The sequence below is a fragment of the Narcine bancroftii genome, chromosome 9, assembly GCF_036971445.1.
Source record: "Narcine bancroftii isolate sNarBan1 chromosome 9, sNarBan1.hap1, whole genome shotgun sequence".
NCBI lineage: Eukaryota > Metazoa > Chordata > Chondrichthyes > Torpediniformes > Narcinidae > Narcine > Narcine bancroftii.
This window is the reverse complement of record NC_091477.1, coordinates 3,454,351-3,460,350: the sequence shown is the minus strand read 5'-3', so window position 1 is coordinate 3,460,350 and position 6,000 is coordinate 3,454,351. Positions and strand designations below refer to the sequence as shown.

At 43.0% G+C, this 6,000-nt stretch overlaps 1 non-coding gene across 1 annotated transcript; it reads right to left on the bottom strand.

The window, feature by feature from the left end:
- Nucleotides 1-1,071: 1,071 nt before the first annotated feature.
- LOC138743753 (U6 spliceosomal RNA) lies at nt 1,072-1,178 on the bottom strand. Its single transcript, XR_011345056.1, has one exon. It is a non-coding gene; the product is annotated as a U6 spliceosomal RNA (small nuclear RNA).
- Between the last annotated feature and the right edge of the window lie 4,822 nt (nt 1,179-6,000).

Here is a 6,000-nt window from a genome sequence, read left to right as displayed (position 1 = left end):
CTCCTTTATCGACTCCATCACATACCCCTCCCTTCCATTGACTGCATCACATACCCTTCCCCTCCATTGATTTCATCACACATACCCCTCCCCTCTATCAACTCGATTACACACCACCCTCCCCTCCATTGACTCCATCACACACCCACTCCCCTCCAATGACTCCATCAAACACCCCCTCCCCTCCATTGACTCTGTCTGTTACTCCTGCTGCCTCAGGAAAGCAGCTAACACTGCTTTCCAGCTAACACCCCGGCCACACTCTCTTCAACCCCTCCCATCAGGAAGGTTCATGAGAATAATTCCTAGAATTAATTGATTAACATATGAGGAACATCTGACACCTCTTGGACTATAATCGTTGGAACTCAGGAGAATGAGGGGGGACCTCATAGAGGCATTTTGAATGTTAAAAGGTCTGGACAGAGTAGATGTAGAAAGATTGTTTCCCATAGTGGGAGAGTCTAGGACAAGAGGGCACAACTTCAAAATTGAAGGGTGCCTGTTTAGAACAGAGATGCAGACGAAATTCTTTTTTTCTGTATGTTTTTTTACATAAATATACATATCAAGATTTTCAAATTTCAAAATATATAAATATATAACTTTTTCTTACAAAACAAAGCAAAACACAACATCCCCTTCCCTCCCTCTCGCTTCCCAGAATAAATCCGTATACCGTTAGGGCTTAGAGTTGGGTGTAAAAAATAAAATCTTCATTGGGGAGGTGGCTTATACTTTTATAATAATAGTACCTTTTTATATTTGGGCCCCGTTATAGTCCAGATGTGGTTGCCATATTTTTATAAAAATGTCATATTTATATTTTAGATTGTATGTGATTTTTTTCCAAAGGAATACACTATTCATCTCTGTCTTCCATTGTGCTCTCTGTAGAGTGGAGTCGGATTTCCAAGTCATCGTAACACATTTTTTGCCACAGCTAAAGCTATTTTAACAAATGAAATTTGGAATTTAGTTAGTTTATTAATTAATTCAATAAAATTGCCCAAAAGATAAAGCTCTGGGTCATCTGCAAAGGCCACCTGTTATCCTTGCTGGTATTTCAGTAAAAATATGGAACACTTTGCGAATTTGTGTGTCATCCTTGTGCAGGGGACATACTAATCTTCTCTGCATCACTCCAATTTTAGTATACATGCTGTCAAAACGAACACGCGGAGGAATTTCTTCAGCCAGAGGCCCGTGAACCTCTGGAATTTGCTGCCATGGGCAATTATGGAGGCCGGGTCGCTAGATGTATTTAAGGCATAGAGTGATGGGTATGTGAATAGTCAGGCTATCAAATGTTATGGGAGAAGGCCGGGGAGTGGGGCTAAGTGGAAGAATGGATCAGTTCATGATGGAATGGCAGAGAAGACTTGAAAGGCCAAATATATCACATAGAAAATAGATTACAGCACAGTACAGGCCCTTCAGCCCATGATGTTGTGCCAACCTATATAAACTTACTCAACAAACCTACACCTTTTCCACCTAACACCCATAACTTTATATTTTTCCAAGAGTCTTTTAAATGTCCCTATTGTACCAGCCTCCACCATCACCCCTGGCAATGCATTCCAGGCTCCCACCACTCTCTGTGTTAAAAACATCTCCTCTAAACTTTCCTCCCCTCACCTTATACAGGTGGTATTTGCTACTGTCATCCAGGGAGAAAGATGTTGGGTGTCTATCCTATCTAAGCCCTTCAGAATTTTGTAGACTTCTATTAACTCACCTCTCATTCTTCTTTGCTCCAAAGAGAAAAGACCTTTCTCTGCTAACCTTTCCTCATAAGACAGGTTCTCTAATCCAATCAATATCCTGGTAAATCTCCTCTGCACTGCCTCTAGAGCTTCCACATCCTTCCTATAATGAGGTAACCAGAACTGAACACCATATTGCCAGTCTTCTCCTTGGACCAATCAGCCTCCCAAAGTTGGCCAGCTTTGTCCTTCTGGAAAGCATTTCTCTGTGCAGTTTGGGTCACCAAATTACAGGAAGGTGATAAACAAAATAGAGAGAGTGCAGAGAAGGTTCACGAGAATGTTAACAGGATGTCAGGATTTGAGTGACAGAGAAAGGTTGAGCAGCCTGGGGCTTTTTTCTCTGGAGCGTAGAAGATTGAAGGGGGATTTGATGGAGGTGTTCAAGATTTTAAAAGGGACAGAGAGAGTCAACGTGGATAGGCTTTTTTAATTAAGAGTGGGGGATATTCAAACCAGAGGCCATGGTTTGAGATTGCAGGGGGAAAATTATAAGGGGAACATGAGGGGAAATTGCTTCATGCAAAGGGTGGTTGGGATGTGGAATAAGCTTCCGGCAGAGGTGGTTGAAGCAGGGACGTTATTTACATTTAAGGAAAGACTGGATAATTACATGGAGGGGAGAGGATTAGAGGGTGGGGATTTGTTCCGGCATGGACTAGTAGGGTCAAACTGACCTGTTCTGTGCTGTATATGGTGATATGGTGATATTCCAAGTGTATTGTAACCAGAGTTTTATAGAGCTGCAACATTACCTCTCAACCCTTGAAGTCAATCCCCCTTCTCATGAAGCCTACCAACTTGTGCAGCCACCTTGAGAGATCTATAGATTTAGACCCTAAGGTCTCTCTGTTCTTCCACACTGTTAAGAATCCTGCCATTAACCAAATACTCTGGCTTCAAGTTCGACCTTCCAAAATGCATCACTTCAAACTTATCCAGATTGAACACCATCTGCCACTTCTCCACCCAGATCTGCATCCTGTCTACATCATGATGTAACCTACAGCAACCTTCCACACTATTCACAACACCTCTGATCTTTGTGTCATCTGCAACTTACTGACCCATCCATCTACTTCTTTATCCGGGTCATTTATAAAAAAAATCACAAAGAGCAGGGGTCCCAGAACAGATCCCTGTGACCCCTCCACTAGTCACTCACCTCCAGGCAGAATATATTCCATCCATTACTATTCTCTGCTCTCTACAGGTAATCCAATTCTGAATTCACCAACCAAAATTCCATGGATCCCATACCTCATGACTTTCTGAGTGAGTCTTTCATGGGGGACCTTATCAAATGCCTTACTAAAATTCATATACTCTACATCTACTACCCTTCCTTCATCAATTTCTTTTGTTACTTTCTGAAAAAACTCAATTCAGCTTGTGAGGCACGACCTTCCCCTCACAAAGCCATGCTGATTATCCTTGAGCAGACGGTGCGTCACTAAATGCTTGTAAATCCTGTCCATAAGAGTCTTATGGTCTTCTTGTTTTAGGTGTGTGAGAACATGCACAACCAGATTCAAGGAGTTTCTTTCCCACCATTATCAGACTTCAGAATGATCCACAAAATAGGAAAATCACATTGTCTTCGCTCCATCCCAACTGATCTCTCCCTGAAACTCACAGCTTCTGAACTGCATCTTACTTGTTGTACTATGTATGTCTGCTCGCAAAGCAACCTCAAATACTGCATCTTGGTACATGTGTCAATAAAACTGAGTTTAAACTTGAGGTGAGAATCACTGAATGGTGTTGAATACATCTGTTTTTGATGGGATGTTACCGCAGCCAGAGGTCATTAAGTGACTTCCTCTTAATGCAGATGGTCCCCTTGACAGTGCCCCTTGGAGAGTGCCCAGATGGAAAATCAAGAGTTGTTCCTCCAATTTACAGGTGATTTTGGTGGGACAGCACATGAGGCCATGGGAGTGGGGCACGGAATTGAAATGGTTGGCCACTGGGATGTCCCTGACACCGATGAGGACAAGTGAAAGAGCTCAGCGAAGCGATCTCCCAGTCTGCATCCAGTCTCTCTGATGTAGAGAAGGCCACAACAGAAGCACCGGATGCAGTTGATGACTTCTGTGGATACACAAGTCAAATGTTGCTTAACTTGGAAGGACTTTTTGGGGCCTGAATGGTAGTGAGGAAGTCGGTGTGGGTGCAAGTGTGGTATTTCCTGCGGCCGCAGGGGAAGGTGACAGGGTGCGAGGGGTGGGAAAGGATGAGTGGACAAATGAGTCATGGAGGGAGTGATCCCTACTGCAGGAGGAGAGGACAGTAGAAGGGAAGACATGTCTGGTGGTGATTCTATGAACCTGGTATTGAATCGGCCAGACCCTTAATAGAACCTCCAACTGTACAGCTCTCTCAGTGCCAGACTGAAAAGTCCACTTCCACTATGTTAGAATGAGGGGATTCTTGTGCAAATAATGCAGCAGGAAAGTTTATTTCTTGGAGTGTAGGAAGCCGAGAACTGACCCTATACTGGTAGATGTTTATCGAAAGAACCCCTTCGTCCTGAACTTAAACAAAAAAATGCAGAGATAGAGATTGGCTTTAATTCCCTTGTGAGCCCGCTTCATATTTGAACAGCTGTACAAATTTGTTGTTTAATTTTCATTTGATAAAACATTGAATCATTCAAAAAAGATTTGCATTTCTCTTGTCTTTTACATGACAAGGTCCTTTCCTGCCACTTAAAGAATCTTTGAGGGGTAGATAGGGATCCAATGCAAGTAAAGCACCACCCATTGCAGCACAAGGCAAGGAACCCACGAAAGCTGTGGGCTGCTGGAGACTGGCTCAAAACTGGCTGGAGGGGTGCCAGGTATCGGAACTGGGATGCGAGGAGGTGCCGAGGGCACTGAAGGGTTCCTGACTGTATTGGCCATTTGGATCTGGAGTTTGGTTTGCCAATGGTTTGGACTGGACTCTGTGTGGCTGCGGAGGCTGAGGAAGCGCTGGAGGCTAATCTATGGACACTCGGTGACTCTGGTGGACTTTCTTTTTCTTCTCTCTCTCTCTCTCTCTCTGAATATAAGTCTGACTGTAAGAGGCGTCTAAGCAATTCCTGCCGGTGGCGAATCTGTCTGCCTTGCAGCAGGCAAAAAGAAATTTCATGCAATATGACACTGTTTTATTACTATGGTAATAAATTGAATCTTGAATCCTACAAATCCCAAGGTGATAAAAATTAATTGACCAAAATCTTATTTAAAAATTAGACAACAAACTGGAAATACTCAGCAGGTCAGGCAGCATCTGCAGTAAGATGAATACCCTGTGCCAGAATTGGTAAAGTGATAAGGCAAGTTAGATTTAATGGTATTTAGAGAGTGTGAGTATGTTGGGGTTTGGGGGAATGGGTAGAAAGAGAAGAAATATCTCTGATAGGGTGATATGTGCAACACAGTTGGTGTAGCGGTTAGCACAATGCCTTTACAGTGCCAGCGATTGGGACCTGGGTTTGAATCCTGTGCTGTCTGTAAGGAATTTGTATGTTCTCCCCATATCTGCAAAGGTTTTCCCTGGGGGATCTGGTTTCCTCCCACCATTCACAATGTACCGGGGGATATAGGTAAATTGGGTGAAAATTGGGCGACGCAGACTCATGGGCCAAAATGGCCTGTTACCGTGCTGTATGTCTAAACTAATTTTTAAAATTAAAATTAAAATAAAACTAAAATTAAAATAAAAAATTAATTGGTATAGATGAATACTAGTCCTGTGTATGTATTGTTTGTAAGTGAGTGTGTTATGTCTGGTTGTGTGTCTGTGTGTTTTGCACTGAGGACCAAAGAACACTGTTTCGTCAGGTTGTACTTTTACAATCAGATGACATTAAACTTGACTTGACTTGACTTGAGAACCAAGATCACTAATGGATGACAGGCAAATAGAGTGTGTGAGCTAAATGTGGAGAACTTTATGTTGAATGCAGAAGGCTGCAACAAGGCCCAAGGTGGAAAGCATGGTGTTGTTCCTCAATCTTGTGCTGGGCCTCATTGAAAGAGGCCAGACCTGGGGACAAGTCTCACTTTGTTGACAATCCCCTTGCAAACTCCAACAGTGCTCCAACTCCTAGTGTGTCAAGCATACAGTAATTTATTATCCATGAGGCAGGTTGTCAGTGTATCCTTCAAGGGGTTTGTCTATGGGCTACAGTCCCACAATATCTTTATAAATGGTGGGCCTTATTATTACGAATGAGGAGGCA